This window comes from Mastomys coucha, unplaced genomic scaffold (assembly GCF_008632895.1).
Source record: "Mastomys coucha isolate ucsf_1 unplaced genomic scaffold, UCSF_Mcou_1 pScaffold16, whole genome shotgun sequence".
NCBI lineage: Eukaryota > Metazoa > Chordata > Mammalia > Rodentia > Muridae > Mastomys > Mastomys coucha.
Window position 1 is genome coordinate 63,428,993 of NW_022196898.1, and position 27,717 is coordinate 63,456,709.

The 27,717-nt window shown below is 40.9% G+C and overlaps 1 long non-coding RNA gene across 2 annotated transcripts; it reads right to left on the bottom strand.

The window, feature by feature from the left end:
* Positions 1 to 1,632: 1,632 nt before the first annotated feature.
* Positions 1,633 to 19,414, bottom strand: LOC116093669. Of its 2 annotated transcripts, none has more exons than XR_004119785.1 (3): positions 18,931 to 19,414; positions 7,730 to 7,858; positions 1,633 to 1,689 (listed from the first exon to the last, which is right to left on the bottom strand). It is a non-coding gene; the product is annotated as an uncharacterized LOC116093669 (long non-coding RNA). The 2 variants fall into 2 exon arrangements; XR_004119784.1 differs by lacking the exon at positions 1,633 to 1,689 and adding an exon at positions 7,240 to 7,405.
* Positions 19,415 to 27,717: the final 8,303 nt, after the last annotated feature.

The window sequence follows — 27,717 nt, forward strand, 5'->3', positions numbered from 1 at the left end:
CTAGAAGTAGAAGTTTAACGAACAATGAGATAGAAATATTAGTCAGTTTAAAAAATTATATTTAAAGCGTCAAGGCTCCCAATGTCTCAGTGTAGAACACTTGCCCCGCATGTGTAAAATCCAGCATTTAATCCTAAATACACACACACACACACACACACACACACACTATAGATTAGTTGGAAAAGCAGAATATTTTCAGAACTCAGGTAGTTCAGGAAGGAAGACGGCAAACAATGGTGAGATGCATGGTATGGATTATCCCCAGCAGCCCAAGCTTAGCTTAAGGAACCAAGTACAGCTAAGCAAAACCAGAAAACCAGCGAGTAACACAGATGGCATGAATTTGAACCAAGACTTCGGTGAAGCAGGAGAGAGAAAGGCCCATATTTGAACAGCAAAATGGAGGAAGATCTGAGAGGGTCTGCAGGCAGACACCAAGATACAGGACGATCGGCACAAGTCTCCTGACAGGGTAGTTAGACCGAAAATGATGCGTGTACCAATACTAGGGGAAACAGAACACATATCAGACATAGAAAGAAGACAGGTTTACTTTTAGACACATTGAACTGATTCCTCCGTGGTTAAATGAAACCTGTGCCCCCCAGGAGTGCAGGTGCTGCAGACCTAGTTTCTCATGAGTTAGGAGGCAGAGCCGAGAGAATGGTAATTATATCCTAGAGAACTATACTTCCCACGTGAATTAATGCTGTCTGGAGGTTGGGGGGGGGGGGTAGGTCAGGTCTCATGGGAAAGGATTAGTTCCTCTGACTTCTTCACAAGCAGCCGTGTCTCTCTCACTTCCCTTCCATGTTACCACAGAGCCAGGGGTCCTCTCGAGGACATCAGAGCTGTGCTGTTTAGACCCTGCGCTACCACAGTCCAGCCAGGTAAAGCCCCTTAGAAGTCATCTAGCATCTGACCTTCTGTTTTAGCAGAACAAAATTGATAAGACAGAATCAGTAGGTCCAGAATTAATTTTACATACACGAAGGCCAGGCACAGAGCACAGTGGTTAGTGGAAATGTGTCATAGCCTATTGGCATGAAACATCATCTCTATATCTTCAAAGAATGTGAGCTGCTCCCTGGGGCTTGGTCCTGACAAGGTGATTTCACACATAGTTCATTCATAAATGTTCATCGTGTATTTTACCTTCGAAGACAAGACACACTTTTATTTCTCGTCTGATGTCGAAGTCAAACTAAGAATGTTTGGTAGTGTCCTGCTGTCTGTGTAGGTGATAAAATGCATGTCGTGAACACAATTCCCAAATTAGCACAAAGCAGGCACCTCTACTTTTCCTTATGGAAAAGGCAGTTGGATCTGCCTTTGAGGCATTTACTTAGCCCAAGATCTTGCAAGGATTCAAATGTGTGTAACCCTGGTGTGGGACGGGAGACTTGGGAAGTGCAGCACATGAGCCTGGTAAGTCAGATGTTTGTCATGGGGCTTTCCATTGTATGCACAATACAGAGACAGGGGACAGTGGTGACAGGAGGCTGGCACCTCACCACAAGATTCAGAAGTGAAGGGGTACCTGGGAGCCTGCTCCATGCTTCCTGCCCTTTGCACACTCCCCTGCTCCCCGCCGATCTCCTGTAGGGTCTGTGAGTCTGATAGCTTTTCTGCAAGTTTCCTCTTCTTCAATTAGTCAGTTGCTCTCTGCCTCTTTTGATAAGAAACCTGGCAGAACATCAGGGTACATTAAGTCATTCAATCAATAAGAAAATACAGAGTATTTATTTTCCCCAGTAAATCTCCAATTGGAAAAATGATTGCTATTAAAGCCACCGAGTGTAGCCGAGGAGACCTCAACCATGACTTCTTTCAAAAGGAACTTTATTAGCTTATCTCCAGCTCACAGCTCACCACATTCCTTCCTGTCAGCCTGCTGTCTACCCTCTATGGTAGGTCAGGCACAGCTGGGAAGGAGTCTAGTAAAGCCTATCGAGTTAATAGGGGAGGCGACTCTTCTACATTCTTTAATTTTGTTTAAAGTCATAAAAGATTTATTTGGGCAGATGTGAGAATCCACTTAGAAAAAAGAAAGTAAATATCCAAGAAACTGTATGCTGAGTGGCTGTCAGGGGCACAGCAAGTGCCCCAGATGTTGGGGATGGTCCCTTTCCTCATTTGCTGTGGTGCGCTCAGCATGATCGCACTTCCTGAAGTGCCTGTCCTCACAATGCTTACATTCCAGCAGAATGCAAGCAGGGAGGAGAATGTAAGCAGGGAGACAGGGAGAAGGGGTGTCAAAATAGCAGCAAGTTATGGCCTATGTGAAGGATACTAAGAGCTCAGACAGTGACTCTGCTCCTCCACCCTATGTGAAGGATACTAAGAGCTCAGACAGTGACTAGCAGGGACTCTGCTCCTCCACCCTCCCCATACAAATACATTGCTTTACAAAAGAGCTTTCTAAAGATAAATCTAATGTGCTGGCACCCAGAGCAAGAGAAGGAGCCACTGAATAAGAATGTGGTGGAGCCCCATTGTGGGTTCACCCAGGGTAAGCTGTGGGACTTTGGTCTCCTGATTGAGCCTGCCTGTGCCTTAGCTCCCTTTTTCATTAGATGTACAGTGCGTGTGATCTGCCTCACCCACTGCTGTATGTAATGAATGCATGCATTGGTGTTTGGAAGGTATGACGATGTGTTCCTGGTGCACAGAATAAGCAAATGAGTGGTAGCTACTATGGAAGCACCATTCCTATTCCAAAAGAAAAGTCAGCAAGTGTGAAAGCCTTAGGCAGGCAAGATCCTCAGCCCATCAAACTGAAGTTAAGTTTATGGTGCCAGCAGAGCAGGTGACGAGACCTTGCCGTGGTAGACGGCGAGGCTGGAAACTGAATCAGACAATGCAGGGCCTTGCAGTTCTTAGCAAAGTCTTCAGATTTTTTTTTTCCTAAGTGAAGTTAAGAATGTAAGCAGGAGACAGATGTGACTGGAATTATGTTGTAAGATCATCATTTCCTCTGCTCTGGGGCAAGTGGATGTAGAAGCAGCAGTGTGAGTGGAGTGCCAGCTAGGGGGACGAAAACAAGAAACAAAACAAAAAACTATACTCTTCTTCATGCAACAGAGAAAGCGTTAAAATAAAAGTCAGCTCACACGTGGCTCTCCAAGTCATGTCCCCTGGCATGGACTCCACACGCTTACATGAAGGGTAATTTGTACAGGAGCTGTACATACACTAGAAGCAGACCCACCCCTAATTACAGCCTAAGCAACTAGATAAAATAAAATAGAAATAGATATAGATAGAAAAGGTTTGTAAGAGTGAAACAATTAAGAGTTGGGGCTTCTGTTTTCTTCTTCCTTCATATTTTGTTCTCTGCCCCCTCTCTTTCTCCCTTCCTCCCCCCCACCCCCTCCCCCCCGTGTGTGTGTGTGTGTGTGTGTGTGTGTGTGTGTGTGTGTGCGCGCGCGTGCGCGCGTGTGACTTGCAATGACTTGTAGGAGTCAGATCTTTTCTACCATGCGGGATCCAGGGATTGAAGTCAGGCCATCTGGCTTGGTAGCAAGTGCCTTCCGCCCCTGAGCCATCCAGCCTGGATTCTTGCTATTTGAGATGTGTTAGCAGAGATTGCAAACTAGAAGTTTATTGCTTAATACTTACCCTCTGTGGATCCATTTTGATAATCCTAGTAATTTGTCTAGAGATGCTTCCGAGTGCTCACACAATGCAATAATATCCACAAAATGGAAGGGGCTCGTTGGTGCACACCAATAATCTCAGCCTTGCATGAGGATGAGGCAGAGAGACATCACACTCAAGAACAGGCAAAGCTGCAGAGTGATTTCTGTGTCAGTCTAGTGAACTTAGTGAGAGCCGGTCTTTAAAAATTAAAAGCAGAGAGAAGGGGGTATGGCTCCACAACTCAGCACTTCCTAGTTACCATACAGAAGGCCCTGGATTTGATCCTCGTTTTGACTTCTACACAAAAAGGTCACCTTGACTAGCACCTTTCCAGTTTGTTTTCTCCTCCTATGCTGTGTTTGCTCAGGCCTCCAGACAAGCATACTTGTAAGAGGTGACAATGACAGCCTAGCCTTCCTCCAGGTCCCAGTGACAAGGCTGTAGCGATGCCCATTGAGTGCTCTTGCCAGTTGTCTTCTAGAAACCACGATTGGAATAACAAAGCGCCTCTCTAACCCCACTCCTAGTGAAGGATCACTATTTACCTTAAATGTTATTGAATGTATTTTCTTTTCTTTGTAGCTAGTAAGCCAATGGTACATCTTCACTATCTGGTTCCCTGGGATTGAACTTGGGTCTTCAGGCTTGGCAGCAGATGTGCCACCTGCTGAGCCAAGCACTTGTACTGTCTGGTCATCCCTTCTCCATTGTGTTATGTGGTATCAAGGGCCCTGCAGGATTCCTATGGGCTGTTCCTATACTCTCCAATCTCTGGAGCCACAAACTAAGTAAACCTCTCTTCACTACAAATTACCCTGTTAGCCTACAAAAGAAACAACTAAACTAACACATGCACAGTTTTGACAAATTAACCATATTATTTGTAGGATTACTGGGAAGATTAGAGTCATCACTATATCATCCTTAAAGTGTTCAAGCTTAAACAACGACAGCTTCTAGTATTCAGAAAACATTAGACATCTTCTGTCCATCGAAACAAAGCCCACATAAGAAAAGTAGGTCACAGAGCACAGCCCCGCTCAAACTTGGCAGTAGATGACCCAATGTGTCTTTCTCCACATAATCGCGATGTTCTAATCAGTCTGTGACTCTGACCTTTTGGGCAGCAGGCAGCCTATTATTACTTAGTGGCTGATGAATCCAGAGTCAACACTTGGAAGCCGAAGAATGCCCATCTTCTTTCAAAATCTTTTGGCTTTTAAAAAGCTGAGCTCAGCAAAGAGCTTTTGCCAGCAGTCTGTTCCTTCAGGCAAAGGAACTAATCCATAAACAGGGTAGACGTAAAGAATGAAGAAAACTGAAGAATTGTGTGGTTTTAACATGGTAAATAGATTTAAATACAGTAAATGTATTTATTGACACCCAGTTTTAAAAGTAGAAAAGTTGCAAATTCAAAACCAGCCTAGAAAACAAAGGCAAATAATAAGATTGTCTCAAAATAGAAAGGATTAAAAAAAAAGGAAGGAAGTTTATAAAGCTAAGAGAAGAGCTGATTTCCTTTTTCTATGATGTTTTAATTTATAGACACTAAACCAAAAACTTACTGTACTCCATCAAAAATCCACCAAAAATAGTCAACTATGTCTATAATTTAGTACTTTTTTGCAAAAAAAAAATCTGTGTGTATTTTTAGCCCCCCCCCTTTTCTTTTTTTTGGTAAGAAAGGAGCTAAGGATGATTTCTTTACTTCATAAGATTGCATTCATTTACATTAGCAATATGGAGTGTTAAATATATTATTTAATATATCATCTGATTACTGAAATTTTCTTCAGCTTTAAAAAAATGTACTATTATTTACTATTTATTATAACTAAAGCCTATTAAATTTTAAATTTACTATTATTCATTTGTGTGTTGTATATGCGTGTATGTGCATAGGTACACACATAACATGTCAGATTCGTGGAGGTGAGAAGACAACCAATGGACTGGGACATCTGGAGATGTAACTCAGCTCATCTTCTGGCTTAGTGGCAAGTGCCTTCACCCACTGATTCATTCCCCTGGTCCTTTCTTAATCATTCCAACACATTCACCATTTTTCTAAATTAACAAATAAATTCTATAAACATAAAGTACCAAGACACATTTGGAATAACTGTAAAACTTTTCACTATTGAGACCTTGACACTGCATTTAATTCCAACTGTACTTCTATAAAGGAATAGGTACCTTCCACAGGAGAATTCATTTAGTTCAATAATAAATTGCCTCTTTGGAAAACTGGACATACAGCTCTGAAACAGTCCCAAGAGCAGAAGGCTTCTTAAGAATGTAGCACCTTCCGCTAGTGAGAATGAGAGGGAATGCAACGTGTGCACAGGTGCGAGTGTGTGCAGAGAAACCAAAACGACAAAAATAATTTTAGAATCGGTGGCCAACATGATTCAAATAATCTTTGCTGAGAGGCTAACATACTGTGAGAAAATGAAACAATGAGAAATACCTTATTCAATATTCATTCCTGTTTCAAGCTTTTTTTTTTTTTTCATTTTTACTTTTTTACTAGGCAGGCTGTACCCCCACATGGTCTGGGAAGATCTGAGGACTAGCTGTGGGAGCCAGATCTTCCCTTCCATCATGTGAGGTTCCAGTATCAGTCAATCCTGAATTGTCCTTTGATATCAACACAGGAATCATGGCAGGGGGGTAGACACGCACACACACACACACACACACACACACACACATACAAACAAATGTAATAAAAAATTTAAATAGAGAAAACTCATAACAGTACTGTTACAATAGCAATATTTTAAGGAATTAATTATTTGTTGATAAGTGAATGTGTAATGAGTGAAAGTACCAAGGTAAGGTAGAACTAACTCAACTATTGGAACTGAGGCAGACAAATTTTCCAATGTCCCAGTGGTATTTTAACCTGAGAAGTGTATGAGAGTCCATATTCATATCTAAATACATAAGTGTATATGTTTACATGCTTCTGAATACCATATGTATATAGCATACATATATATGTATGTACATAGCATACATGTATGTATACATGTCTCTATATATGTATGTACACACATAAATATCACTTGGTTTATCAGCAAAGCAATATGCAGATATGTTAAGAGACAAGCTCAGTAGATAAGTCTTTGGTGTGGAATAATTCAATTTTATGAGGAATCTGTGTTTGCACATTTGTGTACATGTGGCTGTGTGACATCACTGACAGCCTCGGGAAGGCTACAATATACATTAGCTAATCACTTAAGTCCTGGAAATAGAGTTCTAAGACAGCGTATCAGAGAGTATTGAGATTTTATAACTTTTTGACTTTTGCAAAATCTGCCTTTAGTAATGCACGTCCTTTACTCTTACGGGTGTTTTTCTTGCCTCCTGCCCTTTTACACATGTTGAGACCAGGTCTGCTGTGCTGCACACAAGCCTTCCAGCCTTCTCTTCCATCCCCTCCCGCCTAAGGGCTGGGCCTACAGTGGTGCACCACAAGGCACAACTGTGTGTGTTTGTCAGTTGATGAATGCAAAATAAAACATGAGCATGCCCAGGACACTTAAACAAGCAAGACAAATTTAAAGAAGAGACCAGACTTGAACGTACTCCAGTGGGTATTTATCCAGCAACAATGTGAATTATACATTTAGTTCACAGTAAGCAAGAACTTACTGGAGACATAATTTTATGAATCATCTTCTATGCCCAGTGAAGGATGTTCTGTAATAAATGTTAAGGCCATATAGTTGAACCTGTTCTTGCACTATAACTGGGGAAAGAAATTTCTTTGTTAGTTACAGAGTACACAATTTTGCATGAAAATTTAATCTGAATTCAACCAGAAATTATAATACCTTGTTTTCCTTGGTGTTCGTTTTAAAATGTTAATTAATTTATAAGGATAATTCTAAGTGTTTTAGATGTATTAATTAACAAATTGCAACCAGTTATAATAGTTAACCTTATTTTACAAAGAAGGAAAATGAGACGCAATTTTATGGATGAAGTAATTTGACAAAGGTCACCCAACTTATAAGTTAGGCTGCTAGGATTCAGACACAGGCAAACCTGTTCAATTAGTGAGATGTCTCACCAGTTAAGAGAGGGTGCTGCTCTTGCAGAGGACCTGAGTTCAGTTCCTGAAGCACGCACAAACTCCTCATGACTGCCCATAACTCCAGCTCTAGAGTACTTGACATCCTCCTCCGGCCTCCTCCAACACCTATGGTCATTTGCACACACACACAACCACAATAAACATAAAATGTTTTGATTACAATAACTTTACTTAGTGCCTCCCTCCCCATAACTCAAGGATCCTTTGTGTTGATACTGCTGTGTCACACCCTGGTTATCACACTTATACAAATACATTCTTTTGGAAGGAAATAGCAATGATTTTTGAGAAACTAATTAGAATGAATTGCTTCTGGTTTACTTAAAGAGGCCACTATGACTCTACCCTTTAATTCTGTTTATGCATTCTGATTAAGTAGTGGATAACTTAAGATTTATTTATTTTTGTTAGTAAATGAGGTTATGTGAACTATTGTTCTGCTTTGTTTCTGCCAGCTAATAAAAAATATTCAGTTCAGAAGAGGGATACATTGCTGGGACATAAATCCATGACTGGAGTGTTTATGTCTCCTGTACAAAACAAAATCCACCTACAAGGTGACAAATAATTGAAAAGTCACAAAAGAAGGCATTTTAGGGTTTTTTTTTAATGAAATGAAACAAAATTCATTAAGACAATGTCTTACCTTTACTTTTATTTGTTTTTAAATGTGTTTTTTTTTATCAGTTGATTGATTGTTAGGCTGGCCTGACTTGGAATTCGCTGTAATGATGCTCTTACCTCAGTATAGACTGCAACACCATACCTGGCTACCTGGAGTTTTTGGACCACTGGGAAGTAAATACAGTTTGGAAAAAAAAATGTCTTACATTATTTTAGGAAAGTCTCTATATCTATCTATCTCTATCTCTGTCTATCTATCTATCTATCTATCTATCTATCTATCTATCTATCTATCTCTGCCTCTGTCTCATAATTTAGATGGCTGATATTTAGTTTTAGCATACAAAGTAATAGATTTCATCATGATCTTTATACATGCATCTTATTATATTTGTTCTGAGAAAACGACTTTAAGTTAATGATAGTGTTCAGAAAGGATTGTTCTTTAACTCTATCTAATTAAGTGATGGGGTACTTTCCTTTGTGATTCCTTGGGCTCTAATTACCCATCACTATGAACAAACACTAGATCAAACAAACATGGATCAGATTTCTAGTTATCATGTATACATTTTACCAGTAAGAGGTGGAGAAGTTACTGTCAGTCCAAGGTTATCTGTTATCATTCACTAATTCTAATTTGTAATCAGAAGCACGCCCATTGCCTGTGTGGGACATCATGGTATCCTGAAGTTGAGAACCCCAAGCATCAGGACTTTCAGATTAGTAAAGGTGCCAACAAACATCATGGACTATACTGAGCTGCAGCTCTGAATTATTTGTTTTTCTGTTACTGTGATAAAACTCCATGACCAAGGCAACATATAAAAGCATTTAATTGGGCTTATGATTCCAAAGAGTTAGGGTAGCTGAGGGCTCACAGAGGGAGCAGTGAGAATGGTGCAAGTCTTTTGAATCCTCAAAGCCTGCTTCAGTGTCATACTTCCTCTGAGAAGGCCACACCTCCTAACCTTTCCAAACAGTTCCACCAACTAAGGACCAAGTATTCAAGCATATGAGACTATAGGGGCACTTCTCATTCAAACTAACATACGCTCCTAGTGTTTAGCATGCAAATAGACCAGGAAAATCACTTAAGCAATGTACTTTATGGTCTGGGAAGATGGCTCAGTTGATGAAGTACCTGCCGTGTAAACACAACGAGTTCAGTTCAGTCCTCAGCAGCCATGCAAAAAGCTGGGCATAGCAGTGTGGACCCGTAACTGCAGTCAAAGTGAAGGTGGAAAGCAACTGAGGAAGATGCCCAGCATTAACTTCAGACCTCCACATGTGCACGTTACATGTGCATACACCACATGTGTACACAACTCCACACACACATAAAAAAGAAAAAAGTGTACTTTATGTATAATGACATATATGTGTAAAGACACCATGATAAAGTTCATTGTTATGTATAATTACCAAAAAAGTAATTAAAGAGAACAGAAAGGAAATATAGATTATTTTGCCCAAGGGGAAGAAAGAGGTTGTATAAGAATCGGCTATTGAGCTGAAGAGATGATCAATACTTAAAGAGCATATATTAATCTTCCGGAAGACCTAAATGCAGTACCCAGCACCCACACTGGACAGCTCACATCCACCTGTAACACCAGCTCCAGAAGACTCTGATTCCTCTGGCCTTAGCCAGCACCCATAGTCATATGTACATGCCCATAAACAAGTATACATAACTACAAATAACAAACTAAATCTTAAAAGAAAAAAATTGATCATTAAAAGCAAGTTCTAGGGGCAGGCAAATTTTAGTGGTGAAACAAATGCCAAGCTAGTAGCTTAAGAAACTTTATCTCAAAAGTAGTAAAACAACTAGTTTCATTACTCATAGTAAAAGCCAAGGACTTTATCTATGTCTACCAAGGAATTCTACATATACTTAAGTTTATAGGGATTCTTAGATGGACTCCCACTTTACACCACTACATGAGAGAAACGGAGTGAGCCATCCTCTTGTGGGGAGAAGAAGGGAACAAGTATGTATTGATGCTAAGAGATCCAGAACTCGCCCTCACATAAACGCCTGAAATTTTTTTGATTTATTTTTCAAGAAGAGCTTTCTCTGTGTGGCCTTCACTATCCTTGAATTCCCTCTGTAGACCAGGCTGGCCTTGAACTCAAGAGATCCACCTACTTCTGCCTCCCGAGTGCTGGGATTAAAGGTGTGTGCTGCCACCACCCACCTAAAAACAAATCCAAACTCTTGATCGTTGATCAACATTCAGCCTCATTATCATGTAAGCAAAAAGAAGAAAATCAGAAAAGCAGATAAATGATAGAGAACATCAGAGAACAAGAAAGGATTTCTTTTTAAGAGGAGTTGGAGGGGCTGGAGAGGTGGCTCTGAGGTCAAGAGCACTTGTTGCTTTTGGAGAGGACCTGTGTTCAACTCCCAGCATCAAAACTGCAGCTCACAACCACACGAAACTCCAGTTTCAGATCTGAGGCCCTCTTGGGCCTCCTTGGGCACAAGGCACACATGTGGTACGCCTATACACATAAAATAAAATTTGAAGGAGTTGGAGAAAGGTTAAGACTAGGTCATCATGAACTCTGTGTTCTTCCTATTACTTTATTACTCAGTATGTATATGCAATCATTTGTAGAATATTGGACATAAAAATTGAATCTTACATGGCCGGTATTTTATCTATGCACAGAAGTGATACCATGTACTGCTTCTTTGAGAATGGTTAGTTATTGCAGCAAATAAAAATCTTACACAGGTTTCCTTGAGAAGTTTTACTGTTTTTATTATTTTTTGATGTACATGTGTAGGTATGTGCATGTGTGTACATAATTATGTGTATATGTGTACATGGGCATGGTATGTATGTGTGTGTGCACGTATCAGTATGTGAAGACCAGATTTCCACATCAGGTCACTTCCTTTATGGATCTTCACCTTTTCTAAGACAAGGTCACTAAACCTGAAGCTCACCAACTAAGTGGATTGGCTGGCCAGAGAGATCCAGGGATCTGCCTATCTCTGCTCCACAACACCAAGGTAGAGATGCACACAGTTGTGCCTGGTAGGTGCTGGGGATCCAAACCAGCCATCATGCTTGAGCAGCAGACACTACCTACTAGGCCATCTCCCCAGCCCTGATCTTCTCAAGGCTTTCCAATTCAAAGTCTGTATTCATTAAAGTTAGGTTTAGCAGCAAATGATACAGAACCCTCCATAAGAGCTTTAAGAATTTATGTTAGTCTCATAAATGACCAGGAAGTGTTGCACAGTGAGCATAGTGGAAAAAAAGAAAACACTATGCCTTGCGTTCTCCAGCCCCTAGACTCCATTCATGCCTTGTGTTCTCCAGCCCCTAGACTCCATTCATGCTTTCAAGGCTCCAGACTCTATCCGTGCTCTCCAAACCCCAGGCTCCATTCATCCTGATGTCTGTCCTCTTAGTTTTCAACATGGTGGTCCCAAGATGGCTGCATCACTTTTCACAGGAGCATACTAAGACAAGGATCAGAGATCTAGAGAGACAGGACTAGAGGAAGACTTAGCCTCTTCTTCAGAGTAATTGTCACAAGACATTTTGACTTGTGCAGTATGTGATTTATGCCTTATGAAAGCTGTATCTAGCTTATTGCAAATAAACTGGGGCCCGGAAGCCAGGGGAGCGACTATGGAGAGTGGGCATGATCAGTTACTGCAGCTTCTTGACATTGTTACTTATGTTAGAAATGTTTTCTTCTTGAATGGCTGGAGAAAGCATAGGCTGGCGAATCCTTCAGGAAAGTGAAATGATTCTGTTTTGTGACTGTTTAACTCATCTCTCCTCCCCTGTGGTGCTGGAGATGGAACCCAGGGTCTCACACATCTATGCAAGCCAGTTAGCTACATCCTTAGTACTATCATCATGTTTTGTGTTTTGAAAATTAGTAAATGGAACAATTCCATTTTGCAATTTCATTTGTAAGGTATCAGAAGTTGCTTGTATTCTAACAAGTTCTGAGCTAACAAACTAAAACTGAAACAACTCCTCTGGGGTCCATAAGATAAGTAAGGCCATGGGGTAAACTGCTACCTCCAAACTAAAGATTCAAGACTTGCAGAAACAGGATCAAAATATATGAGAAAGGAAACACCATGGAAAACAACTCTCCCAGCTCTGGAGGTTCAAGTACAGCTGCCTACTCTGAGCTCTGAGGCAGCCCCTCTTAGCAGCCCTGTATCATGGCAGACCTCTATGGTGATAGCAAGTATGGAAGCCAGCAATCACATCACCAAACCAAAGTCAGAGAGATTGGGTAGGGACAGGCTCAGGCTTTTATAAGGTACCTTTGTGAGAACTCACCAAGCAGGGTGGTATTTCTTCCCCAGGGCAAGTTCCACCTGGCCTAAGATTCTCCCACTAGGCCACACCTCTTAAAACTTACACTACCATCCGAGGGCCTAAACCTCTAATGTATGGACCAGTGCACATAGTAAAAAGGAAAGAGCAAGTTTTAAGTGATAAAGCAAGCCTCAGAAATAGACAGGGAGGAGAGGCGGAATTATCAGATAAAGAACTTAATACAATGCAGACACCAAAGGCTCCAAAGAGTAACTCACACAGGAGAGAGAAATTACTGACCCAAGCAGAGATAGAAAGCCTGAGAAAGAACCAATAAGGAATTCTAGAGATGAAAATGACAAGAGAAATACTGAATGCTTTTGATGGGCTTGTTAGTACTCTGGACATGGCTGAGGTGAGAATCTCTGAGCTTTAGAAGACATCTATAGAAATCCCCCAAACTAAAAAGCAAAGAGAACAAAGACAAAGGGCAGGCAAAGCTGAGCAGAATACACAAGAACTGTGGGCCCCTCACAACCCCATAACTTCCCAGCAATGGGAAATGTCAAAGGAAGCAGAAAAGATCTACTATAAATAAAATGGTTTTGCCTCCTCCAAATTCATGGGTTGAAACCTAGCTCCCAGTGATGGTACACGGAGGTGGGGCACAGGATTAGTGAACTTACAAAAGAGACCCTAAGAGCTACTTTGCCCTTTCAGCTATCTACAAACGCTGTGAACAAAAGATCATCTATGGGGCTGGAGAGATGGCTCAGCGGTTAAAAGCACTGACTGCTCTTGCAGAGGTCCTGAGTTCAATTCTCAGCAACTACATGGTGGCTCACACCCATCTGTAATGGAGTCCGGACCACTCTTCTGCTGTGTCTGAAGACAGCTACACTGTACTCATATAAATAAGAATAAATCAATCTTAAAAGAAAAAAAAGATCATCTACAATCCAGGAAGGAAGCCCCATCAGACACCAAATGAGCTCATGCCTTTCTAGTGAATTTCCCATTCTATAGAACTATGAGAAATAAAATTTTAAGTCACTCCAGGTGATAGATAGATAGATAGATAGATAGATAGATAGATAGATAGATAGACAGACAGATTATCAGATGGAATGAGTGAATACAAAAATTGGTATGTAGGAAAACAGTCCTTCCATAATGAATATTTACAAAAGCAATTTTCAAGCAGGTCAAGGAGTAGAGGTTGGAGAATTTGGTTGGTGCATTTTTTTTTTAAGGCCTACATTGATGTATTGGAATAGGGCTTGAAAATAATTTCTAGTAAGGGTCCAGAAAGAAACGGAGGAGCCACAGGGAGATTTTCAGTCTTCTTAGAGAATTGTGGAGAGCTTTGGGGGTCACTTGGCAGGAATCTGACATTGGCCAAGGACAAGGAAATGGGCTTCAGGCAAGGATGTGACATTAGGCCATGACAAGGAAGTAAGGTCAGGCAGGAATCTAATTTTAGGCTAGAACAGGGAAGTAAGTTCAGGCAGGAATCTTAATTTAAGGGTGGAACAAAAGAAGTAGGCTTCTGGCAAGAATCTGATTTGGGCTTGGACAGGGAAGTAGTCTCAGATATTTTGGTCATCCCGGTAAGCCCTTAGAAACAGTGCTCACAGGACTATGTTCATTGCCTTGCTGGTTCCTTGACTACTTGTGTTTATTGTACTGTTTGCCCTTATTGCTTACATGTAATTAAAATGGTATAAAAGTGGATTGGGAAAAAAATAGGCCCGCCTCAGCCTCAGAACTGGCTGGGTCATGCTACAGTGTTGTCTAGTTGTCTTTTTTCTTTTTAATCCTCACTCTTGTGCTGGGAAACCTGTTGACTGACTGGATTGGCTTGGTCAGAGAATATCAAAGTAATTGATATTACTGCCTGGCCTTACTGCAATCTTCCTGCTTCAGCTACTGGCATGCTAAGATTATAGGTATGCACCATCATTACCAGCCCAGGATTGTGTATTGTGGAAGGCAGAGTCTGTAAGAAAATAAACTTGATCATTTGGCCTAGGAAATGTCCAGGCAAAGGGCTGAAGTTAGTTTCCCTGGTTTTCTTAAATTTGAGGAGAAAGAAATGCCTTTAAGATGGCAATTAGTAAACAAAAAGGATATCAAACTAATAGACTTAAAATATTTTCTGACTACAGGCATTTTAAGTCAGCAGAGATCACTAAGGGCATGGCCAAGCAACTTCTCAGATGGTAAGTTGAGGGGATCAGAAGTTCAACAGAAATAGGAAGGTATTTTGAAGGCAAGGGAAAGGTGACACCCAAGGCAATTCAGAAACCATTCTGACTACATCTCCCATTATAAGTCCAAAGTGCAGTCCAAAGGATGGGACCACTTCTCTGGTCCTGGTTGACAAAGATGTCCCTGTCAGGTGCCTTATTATTTGAGTTCAAGAGCTATGAGATGGATTTTGCCCAGAAAAACTGGAAAAACACAACTACTATCACTGAGATTTCAAAACTTGAACATTAGCAGAACTGTAAATACAGGAACCCAGCCAAGGAGAGCTGTGAAGCCCAGAAAGAGAACTACAGTATGAATAGGACCACGACAGAGGCTCCTGTCTGTTTGGAGAAAGCAATGAAGGCAAAATCAGTGCAGAAATTCAGATCAAGCCATAGGGGTATGTGATGGTTTTTATATGGTCTGCCCAGGGAGTGGCACGAGTAGAAGGAGTAGGTGTGTCACTGTGGGTGTAAGCTATAAGACTCTCATCCTAGCTGCCTGGAAACAAGTATTCTGCTAGCAGCCTTCAGATGAAGATGTAGAACTCTCAGCTCCTCCTGCTCCATGCCTGCCTGGATGTTGCCGTGTCCCTGTCCTTGATGATAATGGACTGAACCTCTGAACCTGTAAGCCAGACCCAATTCAATGTCTTTATAAGAGTTCCCTTGGTCATGGTATCTGTTCACAGCACTAAAACCCTAAGTAAGACAGGATGTGACACCAATCTGTGATAACCATGGATTGGAATGCAATGTATGAGCCTAAAGAAAAGAGCAGGAAGCCAAAGACTATTATTGACCTTAATGTTGCTTGCCCTATCTATCAGCTCTGATCATTCTTACAACTCCATTTTTTTTCTTTCCTACTTTTTCTTTGCCCCTTTCAGAATAGGAGGAGAAATTTCAAAATTTGTCTATATTAAGCAAGCACATAACATGCTTCAATTTCTAGGTTCATATTTGGATGGATACTGACTTAAGAGGTAAATAAACAAGGCTTTTCTATACCTGCCCTTGCTCTGAAATGATGAGACATAGCATTTTTATTAATGATAGTCTTGCACTATAGCTGGGCAAATAGTAAGCTATTCTAACACAACTATGCTGGCCTGACCTACTTCCCAGCTATGTGGCTTTACTTGGCATCTGGGTCTTGTCCTAGATGTTCCTGCTCCATAGGCTGTTCCTGCTCCATTGTTGTCCCCCTTGACTCTCTTATGGCCACCTGGCTCATGACAAATCCACACAGTCCCATCTTGCTTTCCTAGTTCCACCAGGGACTCTCTCCTCCTCTCCTACCCAGCTATTGGCTGATGAGCTCTTTAATAACCAGTCAGAAGTGGTGGGAAACAATTTTTACACAACACTGTGACATGAAATGCTTGACAATGTCAATGTCCAGACTGCCACCAGATCTCTGGGTCCAGTAATCAGCATCTGAATACACAGTCCACAAAACCATCCCCCAACATGGAGACGGATTGTATACTTCAACTGTCAGGAATTTAGACGATACTTAGATGAGACTTTTGACTTAGACTTGCAGTCATGTCCAACCTTTCACAATACAACACCGTCATCAACAATTCCATGTTTGAGTCTTACACAGCCAAGATTTTTAAAATTACTTTTTATTCAGTGCTGAGGCTGAGACCCAGGGCCTTGGGTATTCTAGGCAAGGACTCCACCACTGAGCCAAGTCCCCAGCTCCAGAATCTCAAGGTGCTTTAAGGAAGTTTCAGACTTTGTTTTGGGCTGAGTTCAGTCCTGTCCTCAGCCACATGCAAACTGGTGCTGAAACCAATAACAAGAAGGGATAGCTATTCACTTCAGACAGACGATACATCAAAGCAAAGACAGCTATCAAGGATCAGACAATAAAGGGACTGGTTCTCCAAGAAGAAATAACAATACTTAATGTATATGTGCCCGACGACAGATACCAAAATACGTGAGACCAACCTCAAAGGGAGAATGAGGAAGAATAGAAAAATTCATCATCATAGTTAACACTCTGACACTTTTCTGTCAGAAATGGACAAGTTTGGTGGGCAGAAAGTCAGAAGAACACAGTAAAAATAAATCTACTAGAAATACTCACACCAGTGGATTACTCTGTCAGAACTACACACTGCACCTTATTTTTCAAGCTCATTGGGAACTTTTATCAAGACAGATAATACTCTGGGCTATCAAATACCCCTAGACCATTTCAATGAAAGGAAACAATAAAAGGTCTGCTACCAGGCACAATGGAATTAATGGATTAACCAATAAACAAAAAGAAAAAGACTGAAGAATGTCCAGATGAGGTATAAGCACCATATTTATAGATAGCAACACTTGTAGACAACAAATGAGTCAAAGGGCAAAACTCAAGAAAGAAAAGTTAAGTGTTTAAAAAAAAAACCCTGAACAACAGCGAAAATTCACTTCATCAAAGTTTGTGGGATGCAGAAAGGCCATGTTTTGAGCAAATCTCATAGCAGCAAGAATAAACAGAAGCAGAGTTATCCACTTCTGCAGAAAGAGCAGAATGAGTTAAATCCCAAGGAAGCAAAAAGAAAAACAGCAAAACCAGAGCAGAAAGACCAATGAGCTTACACCTGAAAAGGAAACCAATAGAGACAGCTATAACCCAATATAACTAATATCCTCTGAAAATATTAGTATAGTCAGAAATGCAAAAGAGAATATTGCCATAGATCTATGAATGTCAATGGGTTTAAAATAGATGACTGTGAGAAATTTTGTCACTGCTTGGATAAAATATCCACTAAATGAACCAGTTTCTTGAACAACAATCTGCCAAAATTCATAAGAAGAAATGGACTATCTAACCAGGCCTGGATGTATTCAAGGAAATACATTTGATCACTAGTAACTGTTCAAAGTGGAAAGTGCCTATTATAGATGGGTTCACACTGATCATACCAAATATTTAAGGAAGAAATTTTACTAATTTCTTCCTTAACGATTCAGTGATAAATGTATGGGCATTTATATCGACAGCTCACTAATCATTTTCATTGTCTGTGGAATGACACTCATGATGGTGCATTGGAAACAATATATCTCATGGAGACATGTGCTTGTGCATCCAACCATCCTTGTTAGTCAACTTTGAGCCAAATAGCTATTGGGCATGAGGCTGTAAAGCTTTTGTAGACAACAAATCCTTTACAATTTGGCCTTCTGTGGTTAGTAAAAGGAACTGTTTTCATCAAACTTGGGAATCATTTTCTCCATTCATTTAATAAATATGCACTGTGCTAGAAACCAGTTTCTAAATATTTCTCAGAAAATAAGTACTGAGGTTGGTGCACACTGAGGTAGAAATTGTGTTTCCTAAATGATTTCTACTTTCTCTTCTTCCTCTGCAAAAGATGGTAGAGAGACAGAAAGATGATCTGTCTGGTCCCCTGTAAGAGTCATAGGTGACAGGTTAATGAGAAAAAGCATAACAAATTAGTTTAGCTAGAAGTGGTCAGTGGGAGGCTTCTGAAATGAGGAAAAGACCCGGGGACACTGCCTGTTTGCACACCTGGGCTCCAGAAAGTTTCACAGCAGGTGTTTAAGTGTGCTTGCACAGAAAGGCTCTGAAGGCTCTGTTCAGATTCTTCTGGCTCTTTTGTGCTCATAGCATTCCTTTGTCCACGGCCTGGGGCAGGACTGAGATGAGGGGTTCTGGTTTCTATGACTCACTTTATGGAAGAATTCTAGCTTCTATGACTTGCTTCCCAGGAGCAATGTGGGTAAGGCAGGAGGACAGGGAAAGGTCACAGAGGGACTTTGTTTCTGAGAACGTTTAATCTCCTGTCCTCAGTCTGCCAAAATACCGTACTTTGGGGTATTATTTCCTGAAACTCAACAAAGTTTAATTCTTATCTGAGAAACAATGTATCCAGTCCCAGATAATGAATCATAATTAGCCTAACCCCAAAGTTTCCGAACTGTGTACTCACTTCCCAAGGGGTCAAAGTAAACTCACTTGGGGTGATGGTGTCACGACTTATTTCAAAATGTCGAGGGAAACAAAGGGACTCAGTGGTACACACATACTGCCAGCATGGCGGTAGTTTCCCCCGTAGAACATGCAGCATCACACTCCTGGGCTATGTCAGTCATATCACTGCAAAACTGGGCTTTCCATTCCTGCTGGGACGAAGAGCAAGGACCACTGGGAATGAGAATGGCATTATCTGGTCTGATTCCAAGATTCCAGAATTACAGAAGGTACAGCAGATATCTATCCTTGGTGATCTATTGGTTGACTGGTCTACTGCTCTCGGCAGATATCCCTATCACACACTAACACTGTAGTTATTTTAAAATGATGAAAAAGCATCAGGCCTTTAAAATTACTTGTGTTTTAGATGGCTCTTAGGCTGTAAACTAAACTTCTGTGGATTTCCTTTGAGATCATAAAGAACATTCTGAGTTCCCAGTGGAACTTGAGCAAAGGAGTGTGAGGTCCTAGGGAAGCTACACGGGTTCTCTCTCCCTCTTCTCCTTTCAGCTCTTCATAACCATGATCCGGTTGTGGAGAGGTGGAATCTGCTGGGTGGAGCTGAAGAGAAGGCTTTGTTTCTCTGACAGAGAACAACCACAGCCAGCACTCCTACCTTCTCCGATAGCCCACTTCCATTAGTACAGGAGTCCCCCAAGTATCAGCTAAAGACTAATCAGTAGATGATGCTCCAGTCAAGGGAATGCAAAGAGAATGGATGTGTCAAGGTTTGAGATTCCACTTTTAAAAGGATTGAGTACCACCTCTACTTCTATCCTTGCTGAAGGCCAAAGAATTTAAAAGTCTCAATTAAACAATGATAATATTAGCAGGACTAAGATAAGAATGTCAGATATTCTTGTATTGAACCTGCTGTATGGACTAAACTCACTGAGGTCTTAAAATATCTTTGCTATTATCCTATATGCTATATTCCATATGTTAAAATGATAAATTTTACCTATCACAAATGATAAATTTTCTTTAAAAATTCTTTTACATTGTTCAAAAATAGAACAAAATAATATTTTTGGAACAAAGTTGGAGCTTACTAAGAAAAAGTTTTAACTTGGGCATCAGTAGAGAAAATGACCTACACTGAGGGAAAGGCGAGCACACATCCAAGAAATAGGTATGGATTTCTCTAAAGAGAAAGTCACACTTAAGGGACTTAACAATAGTCGTGTATATGATTATGTGGCCTCTAAAGCTATAGTCTTCAAAGGGTTTCTACAGAACTTATTTTCCTAATTTGTTGTTGTTGTTTCATGTGTGTCTCTGTGTGTGTGTGTTTTGTTTGTTCTTTGCTTTTTGTGGTTTTTTTTTTTTTGGTGTGGCTTTTGTTTGTTTGTTTGTTTGGTTGGTTGGTTGGTTGGTTTTTCGAGACCAGGTTTCTCTGTGTAGCCATGGCTGTCCTGGAACTCACACTGTAGACCAGGTTGGCCTTGAAACTCAGAAATCTGCCTGCCTCTGCCTCCCAAGTGCTGGGATTAAAGGCCTGCGCCACCACTGCCCGGCTGTTCTTTGCTTTTTATTTTGTAAATGTAATCATAGGGCTGTTCCTACACTGGTATAGTCTATGGCCTCCATAGACTCACATGTTTGAATGCTTGGCCCCTAGGGAGTGGCACTATTAGGATATGTGGCTTTGTTGGAGGAAGTGTGTCATTGTGGGGGCAATGTTAGGGAGGGAGAAAGAGAGAGAGGGAGAGAGAGAGAGACAGAGAGACAGAGAGAGACAGAGAGACAGAGACAGAGACAGAGACAGAGACAGAGACTTAGAGAAAGAATGGTATATATCGAAGATATGGCTGACAGATTCTCAAGAAGGTCCTAAACTCTTGCACCAATAACATTTTAAATGAGAAACAATATTGAATCCTTGGATCTCTCTCTTTTTTCATTTTTAAACAATTATTTACTGTTTTTGTGGTTGCACATACAACTTGTAGGGATGGGTTTTCCTTCCAACATATGGGTTCCAGGGATTGAATTCAGTCGTCAGGCTTGGGAGCAAGAGCCTTAAATAACTGAACCATCTTGCTGGTTCTAGTTCTTGGGTCTCTTAACCAGTAGGGCTAAAGAGAGAGAGAGAACTCTAATTCACAGTATGTTCCCTCTGCAAATGACAAGACCTGGTCATACACCGGGCCAACTCCTATGATGAGAAAGAGCACTGGAGTAGAACTGTAGTTGTTGTTCTGTGTGAGTGAGTGAAGGTCTCTCTTCATCAGGAGTAAACTATGAAAAACTGATTGCCTTTAATGCTATAGAGAATGCAGAGGCTTCTAGATCTATTTCATAAAAATCAGAAGTAAAAACAGCTATGAAGATAAAAAAGACAAGTTATGGACAGACACAAATCACAAGTATAAAATAGAAGAATTTATATCAATTAACATGGACTAAGATCACATCTGAGATAGTTGACTTGGGTGGTTAAATGGACGGGAGTTTTATTTTATTTTTATTTATTTATATATTTTGGTTTTGTGAGACAGGGTTTCTCTGTGTAGCCCTGGCTGTCCTGGAACTTACTCTGTAGACCAGGCTGGCCTCGAACTCAGAAATCCGCCTGCCTCTGCCTCCCAAGTGCTGGGATTAAAGGTGTGTGCCACCACAGCTCAGCTGGATGGGAGTTTTATAAGCAAAACAGCCAAAGGACTTATAAAATGCTAACTTTTATTTCTTTAAAATACACATAACAAAAGTTTTATTACTACTTGTCATGTTCAGATCATTCACATCATAGGACAAAATTTCCTTAAAATATAAAACAATCTTACATCTTTAAACGGAGGATGGTGGCTAGAGACCCATGCTTCTGTGGCCAGCTGCAGGCCAGCTGCAGGATCTATGGGTCTTCAGGAAGGATGGGAAGCATTTGCAATACAGTCGCTGAGCCAAGCCTCATGGTGATCAGAGAGCTCACTTCCCAGCACTGTTCTCAAGGTCTTCATCCAAGACGCTGGTAGGTGTATCGAAAAGTCAGTGAAGATTACTGTGAAACTCTAGCTGCCAAGTGATCTTGTATTACATCCCTAGCCATTCCCTTAGTCTATTAACGTGCACTTTTCCCACAAAACTATTTTTGAAAGAGTATTTCAGGCCATATTTGGTAAAAAAGAAAAAAAAATGTCTTTTTGAGAGAAACTATCATATAGAAAATTTCAAACAATAAGCATGAATCAACTTAATCCTCTCCTCCATCTTGAAGTATTTTGTATTAAAATAAACAAATATATATTGTTGAAGAGGCTTTAGAATATGGACTTTAGAAATTCAGAGAGATGTCATGCTGAAGAAATTGGTCTGAGGCAGGGGGTCCATCTTCTAGGCTGCATTCTCATAGACTTCACTCCAAGTTTACTTGGCTTAATGGCATTGTCTGAAATATCCAGTCCTGATTCACTAATAATAAGTAGTAGAGAAAGAACTTTAAACTTGACCTTTCTAGACCCTGCCTTTAATCCCTTATGCCTTCCCTATGACTCAATAATTTGGTAGTCCTTAAATTTTAATTAAACTTATATGTCTCATCATTCACCAATAAATGACAATAGAAGGCAAAACGTAGCAGCTGACATTTTCAATAATGAATTAAGAGAGGCTATAAAAATGCCAGAAGAGCAAGCAACTTCTTGTAGTTCTTTGGGAAAGTTTCTCTCCCCGAGGCATTGAAATAAAAAAACAAAAACAAAAACAAAAACAAAAAATCAAAACAAAATAAAACAAAAGAACCCTTCCTTCCTTAAATTGCTTTCATCAGGGTGTTTTATCACAGCAACAGAAAAGTAAAAGTAACTGATACCGAGATGGCTAAATGTTCTTTTAAGGCCCAATCAACCCTTTTAAGCCACAGTGGGCATCATTTTCCTGTAAAGAGAGTTGAGAAGTTCTTTCAGATCTAGTATTAGATTGTAGCAACTGACCCCCATACACTCTCAGCTCCAATTACAGGACAATTTAAACTGTTAACTGGATTGGTAACACAATCACTAATTCCTTAAAACGTGACCCCGAGGCTAAGACTTCAAGGAAAGTGAAAGCTGGTCTGATTAAATGGGGTAAAAGGTTTGGTGGGAGAGACAACCAAGGAGAAAAAAACCTGAGAGAAGAGAAGGTTATCGAGAGAAAATTCAGAGTAGGAAGAGATGGCAGTAAAGAGGCTCACGGAGAGCATTTGCAGAAGTCAGAGGTCAGAAAGAGAACTCCACTCAACATGCAAACAGGGTCTTTCCTTTGAGGGCAGTGTGAAGTCAAGGTGGAGTAGTCACTTGTGTACCCCTCCAGAAATCACACTGCATGCACCATCCAGGTGCATGCACCCACCTTTCCCTAGCCGGCCTTTCACTGAATCCTGCGGGGTATGTGTAAAACATGATGGGTGGCTTTGGCTAACAGAACCATTGTTTTGAATTCTCATCCTACTTAACAAGGGTAATGAGAAAAACACAAGTTAGTATATCTTTAAACTTAAGTAACACGAAGAAGCAAATTACTCTGAAATACTCTTGTTTTCAAATGGTTGTTCTGTGCATGAAACAAGATACTGTGGTATTAGGAACCATTTTATAACCTTTTCAAAAATGGGCTTATTTAAATAAATATGACCAGTGGATAGAGAATTACATAACCACCAAGAGAAAGTGCTAGAGTTTTCATAATGGTCTCTTGGCTTTTCCTCTGCTGATATCCATGCCAAAGAAATTAGGTTGTAGCTATTGTTTGTCTTGGTGGCTGAAAAGACTTTTCCAAGCACGGAATGAATGGGTCTCATTCAGAGGCCTTGCAAATGGGCTGTGGCCCCCTTTTTAATGCATAATGGGCCCAGCAAGGATATTCAGGACAAAAACAAATCTTGGTTTTAACCAGTTGTGAGGTTTTCAGTTTGAAAGTGCACTTTAAAAATGCTGATGCGCTTGAGTTCGTCTGTTCTTCACTGCAGGTTCTACAGGAGGTTAGAGATGCCAGGCAGCCTCCTAGGCACTGAAGACAGCTACAATTGTTCTTTTTTAATAAAAGAGTAAATCATATGTTGCGTAAAACCTAAATTATAGAGGGCGTAGGAATTTCCAATAGATTAAACTTGACAGGAGGACATGAAAATAATAGCACAAGCAAAAGAGGGAGTCGAGGAGCCTTGTGGGAAAGCAAGTCCTCTGAGAGTGAAAGAGTCACACCTGTGCCAGCGGACCACTTCTTTCTGTTAGCTCGGTTGTGTCAGGGCTTAATGTATTTTTTAGATGATTGTTTTAAAAGGCAAACTATTAACAACACCTGGAGGAAAAGAAACTGGACCCGGTTCCCTCCACGCCCTCATGGTTAGTTACATTGATGACTCGAGTAGTGTTTGCTGTAAGTGGTTCCTTGTCTCCTTACGACTGGATTAAGAAACGAGTAAATGGCAATGATACATTATCAACTTGAAGTGTCCATTTCTAGGGTTAGACATTACCCCTGATCAACTCGCTCAAAAATAAATAAATAAACAAACGAACAAACAAATGAAGGACATCCTCAGTAAAGAGGCAAATTCACCACAGCTGGTAAAGTTAATGCAGGAGTTAACTGTAATCTAGCATGCTGTGGCTTCCCAATAACATGGTCAAAAGTCTGATGTAAAAAGAGAAGGATTTGGAATCATTTCAATTAAAAACTCACTAATTTTTTTTTCCTTCTTTAGCAAGGGAATTAATGTATTCCTAGTTTGGTTCAAGGCTCTCTCCTCTTCCTCCTCTTCTTCCTCTTCCTCTTCCTCCTCCTCCTCCTCTCTCTCCCTCCCCATCTCTCTCTTTCTCTTCCTCCCTCCTCCTCTCTCTCTCTCTCTCTCTCTCTCTCTCTGTCTGTCTCTCTCAGTGGAAAGAGAGTAGGGAGACAGGTTCTTGGCATCTACATTTCTGTATTTCTACCCACAGTGACTAGCCAGAAGAGCACAGTGTCCAGCAGGGGGCTGAGGGTGGAGTGGAGGGTGGAGTGGGGGGAGAGGGCAGGGAACCTGAGTCCTCAGGCACTCCACTCCCCAGCAGGGGACCTTTAATGCCCCCTCACCCTGTGCACTTTTGAAGCACTTGCTGAAACCACTTCTTGGTGAGGATGTTAAGGGTTACAGGACAGTTCTCAGACTGAATTGTTTTGGAGGAAAAAGAAATAAAGAAACAGCAGCTATATGCCAAGCGAAACTATCTCTGACAGAAATCCTCTTGCAAGAAATTGCAGCGGATCTTTCCCCACCAGCTTCTCGGAGCTTAGAACCTGCAGCTGTGAGGATTGCAAAATGCTTCTTCCTTCGAGTCTTCCACATTCAAAGAGTGACTGAGCTGCCACATGAGCAGCGATCCCATAATTACTGTGCATGTAGTCTAAGCATCTTGTTACATAATGGCACACAGTGATGGGGGAGATCATAGGCACAGCTACTTCAGGTTGCGGACTGTCTACTTCAGTAGGGGTGAGAGTGACACCTGTCATGCTCAGCAATCCACCTCGTGTTACAACTGCTCAGCAAATGGTCATTAGTATTACTGCTTCTCTGAAAATGTTTGAATGAGACTACTGCCAATGGGAATAACATAACTCTGGAATTTGAACAAGATCTAGAAAAGAAGGGATTTTAAAAAAAAATTCCAGAGGGATTAAATAAAGGCTTTGTGTTATCCTAAATCTCAGAAGTAGCTGGGCAGTGATGGTGCACTTGGGAGGCAGAGGCAGGAGGATCTCTGAGGCCAGCCTGGTCTACAGAGTGAGTTCCAAGACAGCCAGAACTATACAGAGAAACCCTGTCTCAAAAAACCAAAAGAAAAAAGAAAGAAAGAAAAAAAGAAAAAAATCCTAAATCTCTGAAGTTTCGTAGGTGTTTGCATTACTGAAGAGAATTGTACTTTCAAGAACTTAGGCTTTGATGTTAATTCAGGAATCTGAATCCTGGCTCCATGGCTCACTCTCTTATTTCCCTTGTGTGTAAGAAGAGACTCAGAATTCCATCAGTAGTATAGGAAATTTGTGGAGATTAAGTGAAATATATGTGAATGCTTAAAATAGTGTTTGGTACTTAGTAAGTACTTAGCACTTTGGATGTATTCGTTTGCATGCGTGTATGTGTGCATGCGTGTATGTGTGCATGCGTAGGTCAGAGGATAACCCATGGGAGGCTGCTCAGCTCTTTTGTCTACTGTATGGGTTCCAGCATTGGCAGAGGTACCTTAATCTGCTGCTCCATCTCACCTTACCAAATGCAGAATTGGAAAATGGTTGTTTGTTCCGATGCCTGTGATCATCTGATTTTTCTGTATTATTTGGAAGACAATTTTAATTCTAATAATTTATAGATCAATATTTTAAAACATGTGACAATTACTAGACCTCTTGCTTATCAAGTAAAGGATATTCTAGAACAAAGTAGTAACAAGAGGATCACACTTATCCACCAAGTGCTTTGTTCAATGATAGGTTGCATGGATGGTGGTGGTCCTGTAAGAGTCTGATGGATCTGAGAACTGGCTTCTATCGTAGCCACAGTAATTCCATACTGTGATGAATGAAACTCTGGAATCTGTGCTGATATTGCAAACAAACTTATTCCAGTATCAGTCATGTAAAATCACGGCAAGTACAAACATGCACTTAACACTTATAACAATAGTATACTATTATGTTACTGAGTTATGAGTCTGCTATTCTTTTTTAGAAAAGACTTATTTATTTTTCTTAATAAATAAGTGTTTGCCTGTGTGGTTTTGTGTGCATCATGCATATGCACATACCCTCAGAGACCAGAGAGCATCAAATGTTCTGGAACTTAACTTTTAAGCAGTTGTGAGCCACTTGATATGGGTGCTGGGAACTGAACCTAAGTCTTCTACAAGCGCTGTCAGAGCTTTTAACCAATGAGCAATCTCCCAGCCCTCATACCTTCTCCACTTTATCATTATTTCAGCATGTACTTCTATTTAATGAAGAGTTTATATTTTGGCAGCAACTTTAGTCATCTCATGGATCTTTTGCTTGTCATATCTCTTGACTGTCTCACGAAGCCAATCGAGGATCTGGGTGTCGCCGATCGACTCATCTAAGTTTGTGAAGGTAAGTCCACACCATGATGTTTACACATTGGCAAAAACCATCTGATGATACCTTTCTGAGACTGTGAGCCACAGAAAACGTTATCTAAAGATGGCTTTCTGAGACTGTGAGCCACTGGAAGCATCTCTTAACCTTTTTCCTTCTGTCACTACTGGCTGTTTCCTCTGCTTCCATGTAGCAGGAATGGAGGGGCCAACTCTCTGTAAACGCTGAAGAGCCTCTCAGCCACACAAGCATTTCCTGAAGGAGGACCTGATTGAGGACTGTTTGACACACCAAGGATTGCTGGTGCAGACAATGCCGGCCAATCAGGAACTGCTGTTTTGAAGATACGCTTTCTTGGGACCCTGTGGGGCACGGGTGGAGGGGATTCAAGCAGCTTGCAGCAGTGTTCAGATGAGCTTGCTAATGGCATTTCTCACTTGCTACTGGAGACTGTATTGTTGACTCTTCAACCCTCAAGGGCAGGGTGCGAGTAGTCCAGGGCACAGGCAACACTTACGACTGCAGCTCTAGTCTCAATCTACACGATCTCTAAGCTAGAAGTCACTCATACGGTTTGGTTTTGGACTCTAACTTCACATTCTTGAGCAAGAAGAATCTTGGCATCATAATGTGGCCTCCGATTACTGCGGTTTGTTTCTGTTTGCCTACCATCTCCTCCTCAGAGCATCCTCTTCACTAGAA